At 48.3% G+C, this 26,281-nt stretch overlaps 1 protein-coding gene across 1 annotated transcript in view; it reads left to right on the top strand.

Annotated features, from left to right (window-relative positions):
• Positions 1–26,281, top strand: part of LOC134911011 (uncharacterized) — a 38,583-nt gene that overhangs the window by 10,285 nt on the left and 2,017 nt on the right. The window lies entirely within an intron of this gene.

Below are 26,281 nucleotides of genomic sequence, written 5' to 3' on the forward strand. Positions count from 1 at the left end.
TAATCTGTGGCCATGCTCAGCCGCCCTCCTAACCGCAGCACAGGATCCGTGCAGGTGTGCTACAGAGCATCCCCAGCTCCCTTCATACAGCAGGGACGAGGGGGGGGGGGGGGGGGGGTGAGGCCGGGAGTGGATCTGTGTCAGGTTGGCAGCGTAGTGTCTGGCAGCATCTTGCTGTGTGAGCAGGGACCCAGCAGGTGTTAATCATTTCACTGCTAGCTGCAGGGGTGGCCAATCACAGCGCGGCCTACCGCCAACTGTCCAATGGTTGGCGGGGGGAGGGGCGGGGTTTGGACGGAGCTTTCACCTGCTCAGCTATCGCTGCTGCTGTCTCCGCACAATCTCCTGCACTCACTCACTAATTATATCTATTTTGCCTAGTATTCAGCTATTATCGATATATCCTCCTCTCCCATGTATTATCCTACTCTCCTATATCTCCTATATATTAGGGCAGATCTGTGACTTTTCTCCGCCCAGCGTTGTGACTCCACCCAGCGTTAGCAAATGAGTCACAAAGTCACAGATCTGGGACAAACTTACGCCACTAGTTGGCAGACACTGATACCGACACGGACTCTGATTCCAGTGTCGACTATAGCGATTCCAGATTAGATCCAAAATTGGCAAAGAGCATTCAGTACATGATTGTGGCGGTTAAAGAGGTACTACATATCTCTGAGGACCTGGCTGTCCCTGATAAAAGGGTCTGTATGTATAAGGAAAGGAAACCTGAGGTGACGTTTCCTCCCTTTCATGAACTGAACACGTTATTTGAAAAAGTCTGGGAAGGTCCTGACAAAAAATTTCAGATTCCCAAAAGAATTACGGTAGCTTATCCGTTTCCCTCGGCGGATAGGGAAAAGTGGGAGTCAACCCCCACTGTGGACAAGGCCCTGTCACGTTTGTCTAAAAAGGTTGCTCTCCCGTCACCTGACACGGCGGCCCTTAAGGATCCTGCGGATCGTAAACAAGAAACTACGTTAAAGTCCATTTATGCGACCACAGGTACGCTACTCAGACCTGTCATTGCGTCTGCGTGCGTAAATAGTGCTATCGAAAAGTGGGTAGACAACTTGTCTTCTGAAATAGATACCCTAGATAGGGATAGCATCCTCTTAACGCTGGGTTATATCAAGGAAGCTGCGAGAGATATTGGTCTTTTGGGATCAAAGGCCAATGCCATGGCAGTCTCAGCTAGACGAGCGTTGTGGATTCACCAATGGAATGCTGATGCTGATTCCAAGAAAAGTGTGGAGTCTCTACCATATAAAGGTAAGGCCTTATTTGGTGACGGCCTTGATGATTTGGTATCTACAGCTACCGCGGGTAAGTCATCCTTTTTGCCTTATGTTCCTCCACAACAAAAGAAAACGCATCACTATCAGATGCAGTCCTTTCGGCCCAATAAATACATAAAGGGCCGAGGTTCTTCCTTCCTTGCTACTAGAGGAAGGGGAAGAGGTAAACGATCACCAGCCTTGTCAGGCTCCCAGGAGCAGAAGTCCTCCCAGGCTTCTGCCAATTCCACCGCATGACGTTGGGGCTCCTATGTGGGAGTCCGCACCAGTGGGGGCACGTCTCAAACTCTTCAGTCAGTTTTGGGTTCGTTCGGACCTAGACCCATGGGTTTTACAAATAGTATCCCAAGGGTACAAACTGGAGTTTCAAGACGTTCCCCCTCGCCGTTTTTTCAAATCGGCCTTACCAGCTTCTCTTCCGGACAGGGAGGTAGTTTGCCACGCAATACAAAAGTTGTGTCAAAATCAAGTTATCGTCAGGGTTCCCCAGTCACAACAGGGAGAAGGTTCTTATTCGAGCCTGTTTGTGGTCCCGAAGCCAGACGGCTCGGTCAGACCAATCCTAAACCTGAAATCCCTAAATTTCTACCTAAAGAAATTCAAATTCAAGATGGAGTCTCTCCGAGCAGTGATCTCCAGTCTGGAGGAAGGGGATTTTATGGTGTCGGAGGACATAAAGGATGCCTACTTACATGTTCCCATTTATCCTCTGCATCAGGCTTACCTGAGGTTTGCAATTCAGTATTGTCATTACCAATTTCAAACATTGCCGTTTGGTCTGTCCACGGCTCCGAGGATTTTCACCAAAGTGATGGCGGAGACGATGGTTCTCCTTCGCAAGCAAGGAGTCACGATTATCCCATACTTGGACGATCTCCTGATAAAGGCGAGATCCAGGGACCAGTTGGTGCAAAACGTTGCACTCTCCCTGACGGTTCTTCAGCAACATGGTTGGCTCCTAAACTTGCCAAAATCACAGTTGATTCCGACGACGTGGTTGTTGTTTTTGGGAATGATATTGGACACAGAACTACAGAGAGTCTTTCTTCCAGTGGACAAGGCTCTGGAACTTCAGAGTCTGGTCAAACAAATTCTGAAACCAGCAAGAGTATCAATCCATCAACGCATTCGGTTGCTGGGGAAGATGGTTGCGGCCTACGAGGCCATTCAGTTTGGTAGGTTCCATGCCAGGGTGTTCCAGTGAGACCTGTTGGACAAGTGGTCCGGGTCCCATCTACACATGCACCGGAGGATTATCCTGTCTTCCAAAACCAGGGTATCACTCCTGTGGTGGCTGCACAGCCTCACCTCCTAGAGGGGCGCAGGTTCGGGATACAGGACTGGATCCTGCTGACCACGGATGCAAGCCTCCGAGGCTGGGGGGAAATCACAATGGGAGAAAACTTCCAAGGAAGATGGTCAAATCAGTAAACTTGTCTCCACATAAATGTTCTGGAGTTAAGGGCCATTTACAATGGCCTTCTGCAAGCGGAACATCTTCTTCGAGATCTGCCTGTACTGATCCAGTTGGACAATGTAACAGCAGTAGCGCACATAAACCGTCAGGGCGGAACGAAAAGCAGAGTGGCCATGGCAGAAGCCACAAGGATTTTCCGCTGGGCGGAAAAGCATACAAGCGCTCTGTCCGCGATCTTCATTCCAGGAGTGGACAACTGGGAAGCAGACTTCCTCAGCAGACACGATCTCCATCCAGGAGAGTGGGGCCTCCACCAAGAAGTCTTCGCAGAGGTGACAAGTCGTTCCTCAAGTAGACATGATGGCATCTCGTCTCAACAAGAAGCTTCAGAGATATTGTTCCAGGTCAAGGGACCCTCAAGCATTTGCAGTGGATGCACTGGTAACACCGTGGGTGTTTCAGTCGGTGTATGTATTCCCTCCACTTCCTCTCATTCCAAAGGTTCTAAAGATCATAAGAAGAACAAAAATCCGGGCGATCCTCATTGTCCCAGACTGGCCAAGGAGGGCTTGGTATCCAGATCTTCAGGAATTACTCATAGGAGATCCCTGGCCTCTTCCTCTGCGTGAGGACCTGTTACAACAGGGGTTGTGTGTGTATCAGGACTTACCGCGGCTACGTTTGACGGCATGGCGGTTGAGCGCAAAATCCTAGCCCGTAAGGGTATTCCCAGTGAAGTCATTCCCACACTTATTCAGGCCAGAAAAGGGGTAACATTTAAACATTACCACCGTATTTGGAGAAAATATGTTTCTTGGTGTGAATCCAAGGGGCCTCCTACGGAAGAGTTTTGGCTAGGACGTTTTCTCCATTTTCTACAAGCAGGTGTGGATGCGGGCCTAAAATTGGGCTCAATTAAGGTACAGATTTCGGCCTTATCGGTTTTCTTTCAGAAACAATTGGCCTCCCTTCCAGAAGTTCAGACTTTCGTGAAAGGCATGTTGCACATCCAACCTCCGTTTGTGCCTCCAATGGCACCATGGGATCTTAATGTGGTGTTGCAGTTCCTTCAATCACATTGGTTTGAACCTTTATGGACGGTGGAGTTGAAATTCCTCACTTGGAAAGTGGTCATCCTGTTGGCCTTGGCATCTGCAAGGCGGGTGTCTGAGTTAGCGGCCTTGTCTCACAAGAACCCTTATTTGATCTTCCATGAAGATAGAGCTGAATTGAGGACACGTCAACAATTTCTATCGAAGGTGGTTTCCTCTTTCCACATGAACCAACCTATTGTGCTGCCTGTGGCTACTGATGCCTTCGCTGAGTCAAAATCTCTGGATGCTTTAAAGATTTATGTCGCCAGAACGGCTCGGATTAGGAAAACTGAGGCTCTGTTTGTCCTGTATGCTCCCAACAAGGTTGGGTGTCCTGTTTCCAAGCAGACAATTGCACGCTGAATCTGTAACACGATTCAGCAGGATCATTCCACGGCTGGATTGCCGTTATCGGAATCGGTGAAGGTCCATTCTACTAAAAAGGTGGGCTCATCCTGGGCGGGTGCCCGAGGGTCTCGGCATTCCAACTTTGCCGAGCAGCTACTTGGTCGGGGTCAAACACATTTGCAAAGTTCTACAAGTTTGACACCTTGGCCGATGAAGACCTTAAGTTTGGTCAATCGGTGCTGCAGAGTCGTCCACAAACTCCCGCCCGTTCTAGAGCTTTGGTATAACCCCATGGTTCTATGTTGACCCCAGCATCCTCTAGGACGTATGAGAAAATAGGATTTTAATACCTACCGGTAAATCCTTTTCTCTTAGTCCGTAGAGGATGCCCAGTGCCCGTCCCAGTGCGTACTGTATCTTCAGTTATTAGTTGTGGTTACACACATGTTGTGTTACGTTATTGTCAGCATGTTGCTGCAATTGTTCATGCCGTTGGTTTGTGTTCTGTTGAATGCCACGTTCTGCGGCATGCTTGAGGTGTGAGCTGGTATGAATCTCACCTTAGTTTAACAATAAATCCTTTCCTCGAAATGTCCGTCTCCCTGGGCACAGTTCCTATAACTGGAGTCTGGAGGAGGGGCATAGAGGGAGGAGCCAGTTCACACCCTTTCAAAGTCTTAAAGTGCCTATGTCGCCTGCGGATCCCGTCTATACCCCATGGTTCTATGATGACCCCAGCATCATCTACGGACTAAGAGAAAAGGATTTACCGGTAGGTATTAAAATCCTATTTTCCCGCGTTCTCCGTCATCCAATCCCCATCCCCAGGGCTTCCCGCTCTCCGAGTGCTAGGCAACCACCAAGGGACTTAACTCCTAGTGTCCCTTTTAACAAAAGCCTTTCAGGCAGTATTGGCTGCAATAAGAGGGAAGTCAGCATGCCTTGGGGTACCCCAGACTTGGGTACCACAAATGTACATGTAAGTTCAACAAATGCAAGTACTGATTCAATGATTCAGTATTCTTATGTTCTCGATAAAGAGCTGCGTAATATGGTGTTGCTATACAAATAAACAGTAATCAGCAATAGGGTTATTACAATAACAGTAAACATAAGAATTATGGTCCCACTGACAAATTTTGATCCTGTGCCTGCCAGTCTCCCCTTCAATGATGACTTTTAAAAAAAAATCATATCTTAACAGTCAATGGCCCTCATTCCGAGTTGATCGCTAGCTGGCTACTTTTAGCAGCTGTGCAAACACATAGTCGCCACCCACGGGGGAGTGTATTTTCGCTTTGCAAGAGTGCGAACGCCTTTGCAGCCGAGCGGTACGAAAACATTTTGTGCAAAGCAAGACCAGCCCTGTAGTTACTTATTCTGTGCGATGATTGCAGCGACGAAGGTCCCGGAAATTGACCTCAGATACCCGCCCTGCAAACGCCTGGACACGCCTACGTTTTTCCAAACACACCCATAAAACGGTCAGTTGACACCCATAAACTCCCACTTCCTGTCAATCTTCTTGCGATCGGCTGTGCAAATGCAATCGTCGCTAGATTCAGGGCAAAACAACGATGCTCTTTGTACCCGTATGCCGCGCGTGCGCATTGTGGTCCATACGCATGCGTAGTTTTGCAGTTTTTTTAAATGATCGCTACGCAGCGAACAACGGCAGCTAACGATCAACTCGGAATGGCCCCCACTGTTGAATCAATAAAATTAAGTTTAGAACAACAATATTATTATATTTTGGGAGAAACAATTGCGACAATAAAAGGAAGAGTGGTGGGGACAATGACCCTTGATTTGTTTATTGCCCATACTGTACTTGCTGACTTTCCCTGTATGTCAAGGAGATTCCTTGAAATAGCGGCAATCTCCTTGACTTCCTGGAACGTTTGTCAGTCTTCCGGAATCCAGGATGGGTAAGCACAACACATGACATCACTCTCCACCCAACAAGGAGAAAACACTAATAAGGCGGATATATACTACAAAAAGTATGTGTGATGAATTACAGGGGATGTGCGATGGGATCAGTACTAAATCCCGCTGGACGGAATCCCAGCGGTTGAAATACCGACACCGGAATCCCGACCACTCAATCCCGACAGGGGTGGCGAGCAGAACGCAGCTCCTTGCGGGCTCGCTACGCTCAGCACACTATTATATTCTCCCTCTATGGGTGTCGTGGACACCCATGGAGGGAGAATATGTCGGGATTGTGCCGGTCAGGATTCCGGCATCGGTATTTCGACCGCCGGGATTCCGTCCGGCGGGATCCTGATCGCCTCCCTGTGTGATATATTGTATGAACCTGGTGGAAGGGAAAAAGTTAGAGGGAGTAATTTAAGATGCTAGAAAAGACTAGAGTGCAGCATATTTTTAATGTACAGTCGCACCTAAGATAAAACATCTTGTGCTAGTGGACTCATGGGGTATATTTAATATAGTGTGAGTTTTTTAGAAGTAGAGATGTTGGTCGCTGGATTGGAAACTGCCCACAAAGCAGATCCTTCTAATAAGTGTCTTTTTAAACTTCTCCTTCTAGCTCGGGAGAAAGTTAATACTTTTTCTCTTCATGAGGTCCAACGAAATTTTTCTTGCCTCAGAGGTTTTATGTATTTGACAACAAAGCTGGCCGCCTATTAGCTAGGAAATTGAGAGGGCGTTGTGCGAAAGCAAGGATTCATCACATGTATATTTCTGGGAGGGCTAAAGTGTCAGACCCATATGATATAGCGAATGCATTTGCGGATTACTATTCTCAATTATATAATTTAAATACTGACCCTTCCACTCCCCCAACCATCAGATTCTGATATCAATGCTTTCTTAAATAGTCTATCTCTGCCCTCATTGGACTCTGAGGTCTGCATGTCCCTCTGTTCTCCCTGGTCCCTGTCTGTTAGCGTCCGGGTCTTACCGGAACGCTGGGGCCGCAGGGCAGGCTTCACGGGCGGGCGGGCAGCGGCGGTGAAGGGCTGCGGCGCTGGGTTCAAGGGTACAGGCAGCGGTAATGGCGTTGAGGGGGTCCGCTCATGGCGGCGGGACGCCGCTGCAGCAGCTCGCTCTCGCTAAGCCGTTGCCTAGGAGACCAGGGACAGTGAGCAGCATGTTGTCAGAAAAGGTCTGCATTACTGGGCGCCGCCATGTTGGAGACCAAGTTTCTGACATAATTCCTGTTCCTAGTTTTCCAGCCAATCCAGGTAAACTTCTTCCTATAAAAGGGGGCTGGTTTAGGACAGGGATGCCAGTGCTTCAAGTTACAACCCTGTTGTAGGTGCTTTAGCCTGTGCTCCCAGGATTCCTGCTGTATTCTGGTACTTCTAACCCTGCTTTGCCAGTTCTCAGTTGCTGCTGCAGTTTTCCCGTTCCTAGCCTGCTGCTGCCCGTGGAGACGCTCTTGGAAAACCCGGTTCAGTAAGACCCTTTGGGCACGGATGACCTCGGGTCTCTTGCCTCGTCCTCCAAGCCACAGTCCGCAGATTCTTGCTTCCAGCCAAGTCCTCGAACCACCATTCTCAGTCCTCAGCTCGTTATCTCCAGCTTCATCTTTCAAGCCACAGTCTACAGTTCTCAGTCTCCAGTCACGACCCAAACTACCGTCCACAGTTCTCAGCTCCTCTACCGCAGTTTCATCTCATAAGTCGCAGTCCACGGTTCTTGTCTTCAGCCTTGTTTTACTCTCACCCACAGTTCCACAGTTCTTTGTCTACGACCACGTTCTCAAGTCACCGTTCATCAACCTCAGTTTTCTACCTCTGCTCTGTACATAATAAATACTTTCCATTGACTCTCAAACTCCGCCTACATCCTTCATTGCTCCGTATCCCATGCAAAGGAACTATATCCAACCCCCTCATTTTGTTCTTCCCCAGCCTGCTACCTCCTTGGGCAAGTCTCAACTGCCGGATCCCCAAACTTTGCTAGACGTGACAGTAAGCACTGGCGCAATGGATTCGACGGGTGATCAGGCCTCAGGAGGAGATTCAACCGCAGATATCTGGTCTCGCTTAAGTAAGCAGGAGGCCACACAATCTCAAATTGTGCAGTTCATGCAGAGTATGTCCGAACGTCTCGATTCTCTCTGTGTTGCCATGACGGCTCCTCAAGTTCCTACAGCTGCTCCCACATTAGCACCTCCGGTTCCGCTTCCTCCTGTGCCAGGCCCACTTCCACGGTTGCATTTGCCATCTCCCAGTAAATTCGATGGGAATCCAAAGCAATGCCGTGGGTTTCTTAACCAGTGTGAAATCCAGTTCGAACTACAGTCGGCCAGTTTCCCATCAGCACGAACCAAGGTAGCCTATATAATTTCTTTACTTACTGGGCAAGCGTTGGAATGGGCGTCACCATTGTGGGAGAGGTCGGATCCAATCCTGTCTAACTACTCGGAGTTTGTAGCCGCCTTTCGAAGAATCTTCGACGAACCGGGCAGGACTTCTGCTGCCTCATTGGAGATCCTGCGCCTGCATCAGGGCACGCGTACGGTCAGTCAGTACGTGATTCAGTTTCGTACTCTCTGCTCTGAACTGAACTGGAATGAGGAGGCTCTCATCGCAGCTTTCTGGAGCGGTCTCTCCGAGAAGATCAAAGATGACCTCGCGACTCAGGACGTACCTGATAAGTTGGATAAGTTAATTTCCCTATGCAATAAATTAGACTTAAGATACAGAGAACGCTGTATGGAGAAATCACGGTCAGACCGTCCCAGGCCTCGAGTCGTTCCTCCACCAACACCATCAACTCCAACTACTGAGGAACCCATGCAGATCAATCGTTCCCATCTTTCCAACGAGGAACGTCAGAGACGGCGACAAGGGAACTTATGCCTGTACTGTGGTGCATCTGATCATTTTGTTAAATCTTGTAGCCAACGTCCGGGAAACGCCCGCTCCTAGCTTGTGCCGGAGAGGTCAAGCTAGGAGAATTCTCAGAATTACTTGCCAAGAAAGAGTCAGTCTTGTTAACCCACCTGGAGCTTCCTTCTTCCTCTCTTCTCATCCCTGCACTACTCGACTCCGGAGCCGCCGAAAGTTTTATTACATCAGCTCTGGTCAAACGATCTGGGATACAAACGGTCCGTTTGGATCGTACCATCTCAATTACTGCTGTGGATGGAAGTCATATTCCTGAGGGAATTATCACTCTTCGTACAATTCCTCTTAAGATGAAGGTTGGAGCTCTTCATTCGGAAAACATCTCTTTCCTAGTAATTCCCAAAGCCTCTCACGAACTGATCCTAGGATTTCCATGGTTAAGTAGACACAATCCCCACATAGATTGGCAAACCATGGATGTTCTTTCCTGGGGCCGAAACTGCTTCCGGAACTGTTTGCCCTCTGTAAGACCTCTCTGCTCTTCTAGTCCTTCCAGCCTCCCTGCAGAATACCAGGCCTTCCAAGATGTTTTTAGTAAGCATGGGGCGGACACCTTGCCTCCGCATCGCACTTGGGATTGTCCCATTGATCTGGTACCCGGCAAGACTCCTCCCCGAGGTCGAATCTACCCGCTCTCACTCCCTGAGACTCAGGCCATGTCGGAGTATATCCGGGAGAACTTGGAAAAAGGGTTCATTAGGTCATCCACCTTTCCGGCTGGGGTGGGGTTTTTCTTTGTCAAAAAGAAGGATGGGGGTCTGCGGCCCTGTATTGACTATAGAGGTCTCAATGACATTACAATTAAGAACAGATATCCATTACCTCTAATTCCAGAACTGTTCGACCGTGTTAAAGGAGCTACTGTATTCACTAAGCTGGACTTACGGGGAGCCTACAACCTTATACGTATTCGCCGAGGTGACGAATGGAAGACGGCTTTTAATACCAGCGACGGCCACTACGAATATCTGGTAATGCCTTTCGGCCTATGTAACGCCCCAGCCGTCTTTCAAGAATTCGTTAATGAAATCTTCAGAGATCTCCTCTATGACTGCTTGGTGGTTTACTTGGATGACATCCTCATTTTTTCTAGAGATCTGAAGACCCATCGAGAACAAGTCAAAGAAGTTCTAACTCGTTTACGGAGGAATCAACTATTTTGTAAGCTCGAGAAGTGCACCTTCGAAGTACCCACGATTCCATTCCTCGGTTACATCCTTTCAGGGCAGAAATTGCAGATGGATCCCGCTAAAGTCCAAGCGATTCAGGATTGGTCGCTTCCAGCTTCCCTTAAGGGAGTTCAACGTTTCCTGGGGTTCGCTAACTTCTACTGAAGATTCATTCAGAATTATTCCTCTGTCATAGCCCCCATAACAGCATTAACCAGGAAAGGAGCCGATCCAGCCAAATGGTCTCCAGGGGCTTTAGAAGCCTTTTCATCGTTAAAGAAGGCCTTCATGACCGCTCCTGTTCTTCGACAACCTGATCTCAGTCGTCCGTTCCTGGTGGAGGTCGATGCCTCCACGGTAGGAGTGGGAGCAGTTTTATCTCAGCTCTTCGAGGACAAGAAAGTCCATCCTTGTGCGTTCTTCTCGCGAAGATTCTCCCCCGCTGAGCAGAATTACGCTATTGGTGAACAAGAATTACTAGCAATTAAGTTAGCCTTTGAGGAGTGGAGGTATTTGTTGGAGGGAGCTCAGCATCCAATCTCGGTAACCACGGATCATAAGAACCTCCTGTATCTACAGTCAGCCCGATGTCTGAATCCACGTCAAGCAAGATGGGCACTCTTCTTTACCCGTTTCAACTTTAAACTTAGTTACCGCCCAGGGTCCCTCAACAAAAAGGCAGATGCATTATCTCGTTCCTTGAGTTCTGAAGAACCCTCTGACCGTTCAAAAGAACAATACATCTTAGACTCCACCTCTGTTTCAGCAACCAATACCTCTCCACTTCCTCCTCCAGGAAAGATCTTCGGTGCTCCAAATCTTCGCAAGAGACTGCTTATATGGGCTCACTCCTCCTCCTTCATGGGCCATGCGGGTGGTCATAAAACGCTCAAATTCATTCAGCGCTCCTACTGGTGGCCTCATCTCAGGACTGATGTACAGGAATTCGTGGCTGCCTGTCCAAAGTGTGCTCAGCATAAAAGTCCTAAAGGTCCTCCAGCCGGGTCACTTCATCCGCTACCTGTGCTGCAAAGACCATGGACACATATTTCTATGGACTTTATTACTGATTTGCCTGTGTCTGGCGGACGGAACACCGTATGGGTCATAGTTAATCGATTTTCTAAAATGGCACAATTTGTTCCCCTGGCCAGTCTTCCATCAGCATCCCAGCTTTCAAAATTATTCATAGCAGAGATTTTTCGTCTCCATGGATTACCGCAGGAAATCGTATCTGATAGAGGTCCCCAGTTTGTGGCCAAGTTTTGGAGATCCCTATGTTCTGCTCTTGGCGTGAAATTGAATTTCTCCTCAGGATATCATCCTCAAACGGATGGTCAAACAGAAAGAGTGAACCAGGACCTGGAGACATTTCTGCGTTTATTCATGTCCTCCTCTCAGGACGACTGGCTGGACTTCCTCCCATTTGCAGAATTTGCCCATAACAATCTTTATCACTCTGCCACAAAATCTTCTCCATTTTTCATTAATTATGGTTATCATCCGAAAGTTCCTGACTTCCAACTTCTGCCTACACTCGAGGTTCCTGCTGCAGAGTCAACACTTAGACAATTTACTGAAACCTGGAAACAAATTCACAAGGCCTTGCTCAAGACATCCAAGAAGTATAAGACCTACGCAGATCTAAAGCGAAAAGCGGTACCAAGTCTTAAAGTGGGAGATCGGGTTTGGGTTTCCACACGTAACCTAAGATTGAAGGTTCCTACTAAGATGTTTGCTCCCAGGTTTATTGGGCCCTACCCAATCGAAAGAGTTTTGAATCCTGTGGCTTACAAGGTGAAGTTACCTCCACAATTAAGAATCCCTAACGCTTTTCATATTTCTCTCTTAAAACCGTTGGTACTCAATCGATTCAGAGCTGCTCTACCTAAATCACTCAAGATCCAGTCAACACAAGGAGACGAATTTGAGATTCATAAGATCCTCGACTCCCGCAAACGATATGGTCGCCTCCAGTACCTAGTTGATTGGAAGGGATATGGACCTGAGGAAAGGTCCTGGGTAGAGGCAGAGGACGTCCATGCCCCAAGACTTCTTCGGACATTTCATGCCAAATTTCCAGCTAAACCTTATAGGTGTCCGGAGTCCACCCGCAAAGGGGGGGCGTACTGTCAGCGTCCGGGGGGGGGGGTACTGTCAGCGTCCGGGGTCTTACCGGAACGCTGGGGCCGCGGGGCGGGCTTCACGGGCGGCCGGGCAGCGGCGGTGGAGGGCTGCGGCGCTGGGTTCAAGGGAACAGGCAGCGGTAATGGCGTTGAGGGGGTCCGCTCGTGGCGGTGGGACGCCGCTGCAGCAGCTCGCTCTCGCTAAGCCGTTGCCTAGGAGACCAGGGGCAGTGAGCAGCATGTTGTCAGAAAAGGTCTGCATTACTGGGCGCCGCCATGTTGGAGACCAAGTTTCTGACATAATTCCTGTTCCTAGTTTTCCAGCCAATCCAGGGAAACTTCTTCCTATAAAAGGGGGCTGGTTTAGGACAGGGATGCCAGTGCTTCAAGTTACAACCCTGTTGTAGGTGCTTTAGCCTGTGCTCCCAGGATTCCTGCTGTATTCTGGTACTTCTAACCCTGCTTTGCCAGTTCTCAGTTGCTGCTGCAGTTTTCCCGTTCCTAGCCTGCTACTGCCCGTGGAGACGCTCTTGGAAAACCCGGTTCAGTAAGACCCTTCGGGCACGGATGACCCCGGGTCTCTTGCCTCGTCCTCCAAGCCACAGTCCGCAGATTCTTGCTTCCAGCCAAGTCCTCGAACCACCATTCACAGTCCTCAGCTCGTTATCTCCAGCTTCATCTTTCAAGCCACAGTCTACAGTTCTCAGTCTCCAGTCACGACCCAAACTATCGTTCACAGTTCTCAGCTCCTCTACCGCAGTTTCATCTCATAAGTCGCAGTCCACGGTTCTTGTCTTCAGCCTCGTTTTACTCTCACCCACAGTTCCACAGTTCTTTGTCTACGACCACGTTCTCAAGTCACCGTTCATCAACCTCAGTTTTCTACCTCTGCTCTGTACATAATAAATACTTTCCATTGACTCTCAAACTCCGCCTACATCCTTCATTGCTCCGTATCCCATGCAAAGGAACTATATCCAACCCCCTCATTTTGTTCTTCCCCAGCCTGCTACCTCCTTGGGCAAGTCTCAACTGCCGGATCCCCAAACTTTGCTAGACGTGACACTGTCTAAGGTGGAAGCAGCTATTGACGCATTACCAGCTGACAAGGCCCTGGGCCAGACGGATACCCAACACATTTTTATAAGTGCTATAAAAAGACTTGCCCACGACGCTCTTATCAGTTTATAACGAGGTGTCAAACAAAAAAATGTCCTAAAGGAATGTTAGAGGCACAAATTGTAGCAATTCCTAAACCGGGTAAGGTCCTCACGTTGGTGCAAAACTACCATCCCATAGCCCTGCTAAATACGGACGTCAAGTTGTTTGCTAAGTTAATTGCCTCTCATTTATGTCTGTTTCTTCCCTCGTTGAATAATGCAGATCAGGTTGGATTTGTTTCGGGCAGACAGGCCCCAGACAATACACGTAGAGTGTTTAACAGCATAGAATATTGTGATTTTAGGAAGGAGCCCTTATTAGTTTTGTCTTTAGATGCCGAAAAGGCATTCAACAGATTCCATTGGGACTATATGCAAAGTGTTGACACAATTTGGGTTGCAAGGTAGGATTTTAGACTCTATTTTAGCTTTGTATACAGCCCCCTCTGCGAAAGTTTTTGTGAACGGATACCTCTCCTCGGGGTTTAATATTACCAATGGCACCAGACAGGGGTGCCCACTGTTGCCCATCATTATTGCCCTAGCCCAGAGGTTCCCAAAACGCGTTCCTTAAGGCACCCCAACAGTCCAGGTTTGAGGTATATCCATGGCTCAGCGCAGATGGTTAAATCAAATCGCCTAAGATGCTAATTAAGTCACCTGTGGCCAAGCATGGATACATTTAAAACCAGGACCGTTGGGGTGCCTTGAGGACCGTGTTTGGGAACCTCTGCCCTAGCCATTGAGACTTTGGCTGACAAATCAGATCTGTTGCTGACATTAGGGGACCTATTATAGGAGGACTTTCTCATGAAATCAGACTATTCGCTGACAACATTCTTCTATGTTGCTCCATCCTGAAACTTCCATACCTCAGCTCCACTTAGTTCTTGATGATTTTGCAAATATATCCTTTTATAAATTGAACACGACCGAGACTGAAGCACTTCCTCTTAATTTGTCGGAAGCTGTTGTTAAACTGTTAAAGGATAGATAGAAGTATGCTTGGCAAACTAGATCTATGAAATATTTGGGGGTTCATCTATCTAGAGACTACGATTTATTTGACTGTAACTATCTTCCACTGTTGTGCGCCTTTGAGAGGTTGTTCAAAGATTGGTTAATTCATGAGTTATCCTGGTTGGGGCGTATTGCTGCTGCCATGACGGCCCTCCTCCTAAAACTAATGTATCTCTTTCGGTTTATCCCCAGATCCCCCCCTAAGCCTCTCAGTAATAAATTTAATAAGGTTTTCTCTTAATATATATGACAAGGTGCCAGACCTTGAATAGCTAGGCATGTTCTTATTCTCCCCAAAAATATTAGGGGTGTGGCCTATCCTGATCTTGACAGTTATCACTCGGCCTGCATACTTAGGATCCCATTTATCAAGCCTTGGAAAGTGATAAATAGCATGGTGATAAAGTACCAACCACTGGCGGAACTACCGCCAGTGCAGGCAGTGCCTTGCACTTGGGCCCGCCACTGTCCAGGGGCCCAAAGCATGTAATGAGTCAAACTGACTCATTACATGCCGCTGTGTACTGCGGGCAACAGCCACCCGCAGCACACAGCCGCCCGCCGAGGAGAGGAACAGCCACGTGGGAGAAGGAGGAGGAGGAGGGAGGTGGAGGAGGGAGCCGCAGCAGCGCTGTGTAATTGGTAGAGGCGCTGCTGCTGCTGTCCCTCTGCTTCACCATAGGCTGCCCTCCGCTGCTGTGAATGCTGGGAAGCGCATCCCAGCATTCACAGCGGCGGAGAACAGCCTATGGTGAAGCAGAGGGACAGCAGCAGCAGCGCCTCTACCAATTACATAGCGCTGCTGCGGCTCCCTCCTCCACCTCCCTCCTCCTCCTTCTCCCCTGCCCGGGATCTCTGCAGAAGCTGCACCGAGGAGCCTGACTGCCAGCGGAGAGAGTAAGTAAAATTCTTTCTTTTTCTTTCTTTCTTTCTTTCTTTCTTTCTTTCTTTCTTTCTTTCTTTCTTTCTTTCTTTCTTTCTTTCTTTCTTTCTTTCTTTCTTTCTTTCTTTCTTTCCCTTAATGTGTAAAAAACAGGACTCTGTCTGCCTTAATGTGTAAAAAAGGGCAAGCTGTCTGCCGTAATGTGTAAAAAGGGGGACTCTCTGCCGTAATGTGTAAAAAGGGGGATGCTATCTGCCGTAATGTGTAAAAAGGGGGATGCTGTCTGTGGTAATGTGTAAAAATGGGACGCTGTCTGTCGTAATGTGTAAAAAACGGCACGCTGTCTGCCATAATGTGTAAAAAAGGGGACGCTGTCTGCTGTTATGTGTAAAAAGAGCACGCTGTCTGCCGTAATGTGTAAAAAGGGGTACTGTCTGCCATAATGTGTAAAAAGGGGCACGCTGTCTGCCGTAATGTGTAAAAAAGGGCACGCTGTCTGCCGTAATGTGTGAAAAAGGGCATGCTGTCTGCTGTTATGTGTAAAAAGGGCACGCTGTCTGCCGTAATGTGTAAAAAGGGGACGCTGTCTGCCATAATGTGTAAAAAGGGCACGCTGTCTGCCGTAATGTGTAAAAAGGGGACGCTGTCTGCCGTTATGTGTAAAAAGGGGGACGCTGTCTGCCGTAATGTGTAAAAAGGGGGACGCTGTCTGCCTTAATGTGTAAAAAGGGGACACAGTCTGCCTTAATGTGTAAAAAGGGGGACGCTGTCTGCCTTAATGTGTAAAAAGGGGATGCAGTCTGCCGTAATGTGTAAAAGGGTTATCTGTCCGCCATAAGATGTAAAAGGGGCTCTATCTGGTGTAGTGGTGCTACTATGCGGCATAATTTGAATAACGGAGACTACTGTGCACCGTTATATGAGTTGGTATTATTTTGTAGCCACACCCCTTCCCCACAAAGCCACACCCCTATATTTTTTGCGTGCGCCTATGGCGCGCACTGCCCTGTTTCACATCTAGGGGGGGCTCCGATGCCGTTTCTTGCACACAGTGCTAAAATGTCTAGTTACGGCACTGTTGCTAGGTATCCATTTCTCTGGCCCTGAGCAGGTCCCCCTCACCAGATCCTCTCCAGGGGTGAGGGGGTGGACTTGGATGGGATGAGGGGGTGGGGGCCCAAAGCATTTTGTCGCACCTGGGCCCACCGCTCGCTAGTTTTGCCACTGGTACCAACCAATCAGCTCCTAATTTCCATGTCACAGTCTGTGTTTGAAAAATGACAGTTAGGAGCTGGTTGGCTGGTACTTTATCACCATGCTATTTATCACTCTCCAAGGCTTGATAAATCTGGGCCTAAGTTAGGTGAGAAATTGCTGTGCACTGACTGCACCAAAACCCTGGATGTTGATAGAAACCTTCTATTTGGACCCAATGTCTCTTCCAGATCTGCTTTGGCTACCTCCCAGGGCCATCATGGTGTGGTCAGGACCAGGCATTGTGATTAGAACTCTGTTAATATGGCATACATTTGTCTCTACTGACACTGACATTTTTTACCTGCCCCAGAACTATTCTTTTTGACTATTGCATGGCTCATCCCTGATCTACAGTTCGATTCTTGGGCTACCGCAGGTGTATCTCATTTGAAAGATTTTTTGGGACATGGCGTCTGGAGTCATTTTCCTATATTCAAACGCAATTTGGTATTCCTAAACAAGACTTTTACAAATACCTGCAATTGCGGCATTGGTTGAATACCCACCTCAGGAGGATCCATAATATTCCCCCTTTTCCCAAGGTATAACGTTGTGGTACCAGCACATTGTGTTAAGGTCTAAGGGGTATATGCAATTGCGGTCGAATTACGGCGTGATTTCGACCGTTTTTGGATTCAACACTATTCGACAGTCGAAACCCTCCACCCGGGACCATGAATTCGACATATTCAATTCATAACGGATTCGACACTCCCCTTGTCGAAAAACGGACCAATCGTCGCATAGTGAGCGTCGTGGATTTGACTTCCCGCCGTTTGGAGTTCTATATAGGGCTTGTTTGCTGCGTGATCAGCAGCCATTTTGTGAACCTGCAGAGAGGTGTGGAGGTGCTGCAGAGCTAGTAAATTGGTTGTTTTTTGCTGTGGTATCGTTTGGACACCCAGCAGACTTTAATCCAGGAAGGACAGAAGACCTGTTACCCCGGAGGAGAGTCGTTTTTGGAGCGATTTCTACATTTGTAGGTAAGTACAACATGTGATCTGGCGTTGCATGTAGGTGTTAGTGTAGTGTATGGGTGTTGTTCTGAGTGCTTGGCTACTGTTTTGGATGAGGTATGAGTGCAGTATGTAATGTTTGGGTGGTGGGGGGGTGCCATGAGGTGTACATGTGGCGTTGCTTTGGGGTGTTTGGGGTATGTATATGTGTGCAGGTGTGTGTATATAGGTCCTGTTTGGATTGCTGCAGGTACTGCTTGTATCGCTGCATGTATTTTTTGGAGTTTTGTGTTTGGGGGTAGTTTTTAACGTTTTTTTTTGCATAAAATGTTTTTTTTTGGGTCATGCTTTAGCACTGGTGTACTACCAGCATGACATGTTGGGGTGCAGGGATGCATTTACTGGCTTTTTGGCTTGTTTGGGTGAGGTTTTGCATGTCGGTATGTGCCATGCGGTCGACATGTGCTCTCCTTTTATTTGCAAAATATGTTTTTTGGCTCATTCTTTAGCACTGGTGTACCACCAGCATGTGCAGGGATGTATTTAATGGCTTTTTGGCTTGTTTGGGTGAGGTTTTGCATGTCAGTATGTGCCATGCGGTCGACATGTGCTCTCCTTTTATTTGCAAAATATGTTTTTTGGCTCATTCTTTAGCACTGGTGTACCACCAGCATGTGCAGGGATGTATTTACTGGCTTTTTGGCTTGTTTGGGTGAGGTTTTGCATGTCGGTATGTGCCATGCGGTCGACATGTGCTCTCCTTTTATTTGCAAAATATGTTTTTTGGCTCATACTTTAGCACTGGTTTACCACCAGCATGTGCAGGGATGTATTTACTGGCTTTTTGGCTTGTTTTGGGTGAGGTTTTGCATGTCGGTATGTGCCATGCGGTTGACATGTGCTCTCCTTTTATTTGCAAAATATGTTTTTTGGCTCATTCTTTAGCACTGGTGTACCACCAGCATGTGCAGGGATGTATTTACTGGCTTTTTGGCTTGTTTGGGTGAGGTTTTGCATGTCGGTATGTGCCATGCGGTCGACATGTGCTCTCCTTTTATTTGCAAAATATGTTTTTTGGCTCATTCTTTAGCACTGGTTTACCACCAGCATGTGCAGGGATGTATTTAATGGCTTTTTGGCTTGTTTTGGGTGAGGTTTTGCATGTCGGTATGTGCCATGCGGTCGACATGTGCTCTCCTTTTATTTGCAAAATATGTTTTTTGGCTCATTCTTTAGCACTGGTGTACCACCAGCATGTGCAGGGATGTATTTACTGGCTTTTGGCTTGTTTGGGTGAGGTTTTGCATGTCAGTATGTGCCATGCGGTCGACATGTGTTCTCCTTTTTTCTCTAACGTCCTAGAGGATGCTGGGGACTCCGTAAGGACCATGGGGAGAGACGTGCTCCGCAGGAGACATGGGCACTTTAAGAAAGAATTTAGTTCCTGGTGTGCACTGGCTCCTCCCTCTCTGCCCCTCCTCCAGACCTCAGTTTGATTCTGTGCCCAGAGGAGCTGGGTGCTTTTCAGTGAGCTCTCCTGAGTTTGCTGATAGAAAGTTTTTTTGCTAGGTTTTTTATTTTCAGGGAGCTCTGCTGGCAACAGACTCCCTGCATCGTGGGACTGAGGGGAGAGAAGCAGCCCTACTCTCTGAAGCTAGGTCCTGCTTCTTAGGCTACTGGACACCATTAGCTCCAGAGGGATCGGTACGCAGGATCTCACCCTCGCCGTCCGTCCCAGAGCCGCGCCGCCGCCCCCCTCGCAGAGCCGGAAGACTTTAAGGAAGTTTTGCACATCACAGAGGAAACCCCTGTCCCTGACACAAGGGTTTATATGTATAAGGGAAAGAAACCTGAGGTAACTTTTCCCCCCTCACACGAACTGAATGAGTTATGTGAAAAAGCTTGGGAATCTCCATATAAAAAACTGTAGATTTCCAAACGGATTCTTATGGCGTATCCTTTCCCGCCAACGGACAGGTTATGATGGGAATCCTCCCCTAGGGTGGACAAAGCTTTAACACGCTTATCCAAAAAGGTAGCCCTGCCGTCCCAGGATACGGCTACCCTCAAGGATGCTGCTGATCGCAAACAGGAGGGTACCCTGAAGTCCATTTATACACATTCCGGTACCTGGCTCAGACCGGCAATCGCGTCGGCCTGGGTGTGTAGTGCAGTAGCGGCATGGACTGATACCTTATCAGAGGAGTTTTATACCCTAGATAGGGATACTGTTTTATTGACCCTGGGGCATATTAAAGACGCTGTCCTTTATATGAGAGATGCTCAAAGAGACATTAGTCTGCTGGGTTCTAGAATAAACGCTATGTCGATTTCTGCCAGAAGGGTCCTGTGGACTCGGCAATGGACAGGTGATGCCAACTCTAAACGACATATGGAGGTTTTACCTTACAGGGGTGAGGAATTGTTCGGTGAAGGTCTCTCGGACCTGGTCTCCACAGCTACGGCTGGAAAGTCAAATTTTTTGCCTTATGTTCCCTCACAGCCTAAGAGAGCACCGCATTATCAAATGCAGTCCTTTCGTTCACAAAGAAACAAGAAAGTCCGAGGTGCGTCCTTTCTTGCCAGAGGGAGGGGCAGAGGAAAGAAGCTGCACAATATAGCTAGTTCCCAGGAACAGAAGTCCTCCCCGGCCTCTGCAAAATCCACCGCATGACGCTGGGGCTCCACTGGCGGAGTCGAGGCCAGTGGGGGCGCGTCTTCGGAATTTCAGCCACGGGTGGGTTCACTCCCAGGTGGATCCCTGGGCAATAGAAATTGTGTCTCAGGGTTACAAGCTGGAATTCGAAGAGGTGCCTCCTCGCCGGTTTTTCAAATCGGCCCTACCGTCTTCCCCCCTAGAGAGGGAGATAGTGTTAAATGCAATACAAAAATTGTGTCTTCAGCAGGTGGTGGTCGAGGTTCCCCTCCTTCAACAGGGAAGGGGTTATTATTCGACCATGTTTGTGGTTCCGAAACCGGACGGTTCGGTCAGACCCATATTGAATTTAAAATCTCTGAACCTATACTTGAAGAGGTTCAAGTTCAAGATGGAATCGCTAAGAGCAGTCATCGCCAGCCTGGAAGGGGGGGATTTTATGGTGTCACTGGACATAAAGGATGCGTACCTTCATGTCCCCATTTATCCACCTCATCAGGCGTACCTAAGATTTGCGGTACAGGACTGTCATTACCAATTTCAGACGTTGCCGTTTGGTCTCTCAACGGCTCCGAGGATTTTCACCAAGGTAATGGCGGAAATGATGGTGCTCCTGCGCAAGCAGGGTGTCAAAATTATCCCGTACTTGGACGATCTCCTCATAAAAGCGAGATCAAGAGAGCAGTTGCTGAACAGCGTATCTCTTTCACTGAAAGTGTTACAACAACACGGCTGGATTCTCAATATCCCAAAGTCGCAGTTGGTTCCTACGACTCGTCTGCCTTTCTTGGGCATGATTCTGGACACGACCCAGAAAAGGGTTTATCTTCCAATAGAAAAAGCCCAGGAACTTATGACTCTGGTCAGGAACCTTTTGAAATCAAGACAGGTGTCCGTGCATCATTGCACTCGAGTCCTGGGAAAGATGGTGGCCTCATACGAGGCCATTCCCTTTGGCAGGTTCCATGCAAAGACTTCCCAATGGGATCTGTTGGACAAGTTGTTAGGGTCTCCTGCCCTGTGCTGCCACGTCGTCATGGCAACCGGGAGACAAGTGCTAGCAGAGTGGCCTGAGCGCAGCTGATACTCCGGTTCGGGTCTTTTGCTGTGCAGTGGTTACAGGCTTTGTGCACGGCAGGGGATCCGGTGCTGGTTTTTGTGCTCACAGTCTGTGAGGTCTGAGTGGGGCGTGGACAGCACCTGCTATATAAGGCCTCTTCTCAGGTTAAGTAGATGCTGCTGAATCTTTGTTGGTTAGTCAGTTCCTGAAAGTTAGCCAGTACTGTGTAGCTTTGTATTTGTTGTTGCTTACTGCAAATAGGCCTTGGGGTTTGGTACTACACTCTGCCAATCCAGACCTAGCAGTAAAACTGGAGTCAGTCGTTTAACTTGCTGGGGTTCTTTTGCTACTCTGTGAACTTAGCAAGTTTGCGGCTGTATTCTCAGACTTGCCTGCCTAAATCCTTTCTCACTGTGCAAAGGTGTTCAGGTGTCAGTTTAGTGGCAGTAAGCTGAACCTGTGCACTGCAAGTGAGGATTAGGATTGTGGAGACTCTCCTTGTGTCTATCATTCCATCTCTGACCAAGGAGTTTACTGCCACACCCGTTGGTAACCCTTTAGGGTTTTGCTGTTGCCCTTAGCAACAGCATTTCGGGTTCTCTACGTATTAAAACACAACATCTTGCTTTTTCCATCTGAGCATTCCTAATACTAGGGAGACACCCAGTTTCTTAGCCTCTGGGCTTATCTGTTCACTTTGTGTTTATTTTGTTACCCTATCACCTTCTGTGTACGTAATGTCATATTCCCCAGTCTGTCTGTGAGTTCATTTGTTTTGCATCCCTATCCGTTCAGACACCAGTACATTCCTGCAGGCACTGGTGTGCATAACAGTTCAGACACCAGTACATTCCTGCAGGCACTGGTGTGCATAACAGTTCAGACACCAGTACATTCCTGCAGGCACTGGTGTGCATAACACAAGTGGTCCGGATCACATCTACAGATGCATCGGTTGATCACCCTGTCCCCCAGGGCCAGGGTGTCGCTCCTGTGGTGGCTGCAGAGTGCTCACCTTCTCGAGGGTTGCAGATTCGGCATTCAGGATTGGATCCTGGTGACCACGGACGCAAGCCTCCGAGGTTGGGGAGCAGTCACACAGGGAAGAAATTTCCAGGGTCTTTGGTCAAGTCAAGAGACTTGTCTGCACATCAACATCCTGGAACTAAGGGCCATATACAACGCCCTACGTCAAGCGGAGGCCTTACTTCGCGACCAACCAGTTTTGATCCAGTCAGACAACATCACCGCAGTGGCTCATGTAAACCGCCAAGGCGGCACAAGGAGCAGAGCGGCAATGGCGGAAGCTACCAGGATTCTTCGCTGGGCGGAGAATCATGTAAGCGCACTGTCAGCAGTGTTCATTCCGGGAGTGGACAACCGGGAAGCAGACTTGCTCAGCAGACAGGACCTACACCCGGGAGAGTAGGGACTTCATCAAGAAGTCTTCGCACAGATTGTGAGTCTGTGGGAACTGCCACAGATAGACATGATGGCATCCCGCCTCAACAAAAAGCTACAGAGGTATTGCGCCAGGTCCAGAGACCCTCATGCAGTAGCGGTAGACGCCCTCGTGACACCGTGAGTGTTCCGGTCCGTCTATGTATTTCCTCCTCTTCCTCTCATACCCAAGGTGTTGAGAATAGTAAGAAGAAAAGGAGTGAGAACAATCCTCGTTGTTCCAGATTGGCCACGACGGACCTGGTATCAAGATCTGCAGGAAATGCTCACGGAAGATCCGTGGCCTCTTCCTCTAAGGCAGGACCTGTTGCAACAGGGACCCTGTCTGTTCCAAGACTTACCGCGGCTGCGTTTGACGGCATGGCGGTTGAACGCCGGATCCTAGCGGAAAAAGGTATTCCGGTTGAGGTTATCCCTACGCTGATAAAGGCTAGCAAGGAAGTAACAGCAAAACATTATCACTGTATATGGCGAAGATATGTTTCTTGGTGTGAGGCCAGGGATGCTCCTACGGAAGAATTCCATCTGGGCCATTTCCTTCACTTCCTACAAACTGGAGTGGATTTGGGCCTTAGATTAGGCTCCATTAAGGTCCAGATTTCGGCCCTATCCATTTTCTTTCAAAAATAATTGGCTTCTCTCCGAGAAGTTCAGACTTTTGTTAAGGGAGTACTGCATATTCAGCCTCCGTTTGTGCCTCCGGTGGCGCCTTGGGACCTTAATGTGGTCTTGGACTTCCTAAAGTCACACTGGTTTGAACCACTGAAAACGGTGGAGTTGAAATATCTCACTTGGAAGGTGGTCATGTTATTAGCCCTAGCTTTGGCTAGGCGAGTGTCGGAATTAGCGGCTTTATCACATAAAAGCCCCTATCTGGTTTTCCATATGGATAGAGCGGAATTGCGGACACGTCCTCAGTTCCTGCCAAAAGTGGTTTCATCCTTTCATATGAACCAACCTATTGTGGTGCCTGTGTCTACACGGGACTTAGAGGATTCCGAGTCCCTTGATGTGGTCAGGGCTTTGAAGATTTATGTAGCCAGGACGGCTAGAATCCGAAAAACAGAAGCACTGTTTGTTCTGTATGCAGCCAACAAGCTTGGTGGCCCTGCTTCAAAGCAGACTCTGGCTCGCTGGATCTGTAACACGATTCAGCAAGCGCATTCTATGGCTGGTTTGCCATACCCAAAATCGGTCAAGGCCCATTCCTCTAGGAAAGTGGGCTCTTCTTGGGCTGCTGCCCGAGGGGTCTCGGCACTACAGCTGTGTCGAGCTGCTACTTGGTCGGGTACAAACACCTTTGCAAAATTCTATAAGTTTGATACCCTGGCTGAGGAGGACCTCATGTTTGCTCTAAATCGGTGCTGCAGAGTCACCCGCACTCTCCCGCCCATTTGGGAGCTTTGGTATAATCCCCATGGTCCTTACGGAGTCCCCAGCATCCTCTAGGACAGAGGTTCTCAAACTCGGTCCTCGGGGGCACACACAGTGCATGTTTTGCAGGTAACCCAGCAGGTGCACAGGTGTATTAATTACTCACTGACACATTTTAAAAGGTCCACAGGTGGAGCTAATTATTTCACTTGCGATTCTGTGAGGAGACCTGCAAAACATGCACTGTGTGTGCCCCCGGGGACTGAGTTTGAGAACCTCTGCTCTAGGACGTTAGAGAAAATAAGATTTTACTTACCGGTAAATCTATTTCTCGTAGTCCGTAGAGGATGCTGGGCGCCCGTCCCAAGTGCGGACTTCTTCTGCAATACTTGTATATAGTTATTGCTTCAATAAGGGTTACGTTATTGTTGCATCGGGCGTGAACTGATGCTATGTTATTGTCATACTGTTTACTGGATTGTTATCACCAGTTATACGGTGTGATTGGTGTGGCTGGTATGAAGCTTGCCCTTGGATTAACAAAAATCCTTTCCTCGTACTGTCCATCTCCTCTGGGCACAGTTCTCTAACTGAGGTCTGGAGGAGGGGCAGAGAGCTAGGAGCCAGTGCACACCAGGAACTAAATTCTTTCTTAAAGTGCCCATGTCTCCTGCGGAGCCCGTCTCTCCCCATGGTCCTTACGGAGTCCCCAGCATCCTCTACGGACTACGAGAAATAGATTTACCGGTAAGTAAAATCTTATTATTTGCAAAATATGTTTTTTGGCTCATTCTTTAGCACTGGTTTACCACCAGCATGTGCAGGGATGTATTTACTGGCTTTTTGGCTTGTTTGGGTGAGGTTTTGCATGTCGGTATGTGCCAGGCGGTCGACATGTGCTCTCCTTTTATTTGCAAAATATGTTTTTTGGCTCATTCTTTAGCACTGGTGTACCACCAGCATGTGCAGGGATGTATTTAATGGCTTTTTGGCTTGTTTGGGTGAGGTTTTGCATGTCGGTATGTGCCAGGCGGTCGACATGTGCTCTCCTTTTATTTGCAAAATATGTTTTTTGGCTCATTCTTTAGCACTGGTGTACCACCAGCATGTGCAGGGATGCATTTACTGGCTTTTTAGCTTGTTTGGGTGAGGTTTTTAAAAAAAATTTTTTATGTGTGTTTGGTCCTGCTTGAGCACTGGGGTCCCAGCAGCATGTCATGTTGGGGTGTCTCTAATAGCTTTTTGGTATTTTTTCCATGTTTTTTTTTTTAGTTTGGTCATGCTTCAGCACTGCTGCACCCCAACATGTCATGCTGCTGGCACATACTTGCTTTTTGCCAGTTTGGGCGTGGTTTTCTATGTGCGAATGTGTGTTTGGTCCTGTTTGGGCACTGTGGTCCCAGCAGCATGACATGTGTGGTTGCATGTAATTATGTAATGTGGGTTAAATTTGTAAAAAAATAAATTATTTTTACAACAGAGATGTCCAGGGACAAGCACCCCTGATCCCCCCCTTCCTTCCCTCATAAGAATTTTCCCTGCACAGCAATGAGGAGTGGGAGCCGACCCAGGAGGAGGATACGACCGAACAGGCATCCAGTGATCAGCCGCGGTCGTCAAGGGACCAAACGGAAAAGAGAAAGAAAAAGAAAAGGCCTAGAAAGGTAATTACTGACAACACCTGCAGACACAATAGCATCCAACTTGACACACCCATGGGCTAGTTTGCGCACTGCCAGGCACACCTACAGGTATCTTTGCACACTGCCAGGGATACTGACACACTCACAGGTACATACAGATCATGGCCCTCATTCCGAGTTGATCGCTCGCAAGGCGATTTTAGCAGAGTTACACACGCTAAGCCGCCGCCTACTGGGAGTGAATCTTAGCTTCTTAAAATTGCGAACGAAGTAATCGCAATATTGCGATTACACACCTCGTAGCAGTTTCTGAGTAGCTTTAGACTTACTCGGCATCTGCGATCAGTTCAGTGCTTGTCGTTCCTGGTTTGACGTCACAAACACACCCAGCGTTCGCCCAGACACTCCCCCGTTTCTCCAGCCACTCCTGCGTTTTTTCCGGAAACGGTAGCGTTTTTCCCCACACGCCC

The sequence above is a fragment of the Pseudophryne corroboree genome, chromosome 4 (genome assembly GCF_028390025.1).
Source record: "Pseudophryne corroboree isolate aPseCor3 chromosome 4, aPseCor3.hap2, whole genome shotgun sequence".
Classification (NCBI taxonomy): domain Eukaryota; kingdom Metazoa; phylum Chordata; class Amphibia; order Anura; family Myobatrachidae; genus Pseudophryne; species Pseudophryne corroboree.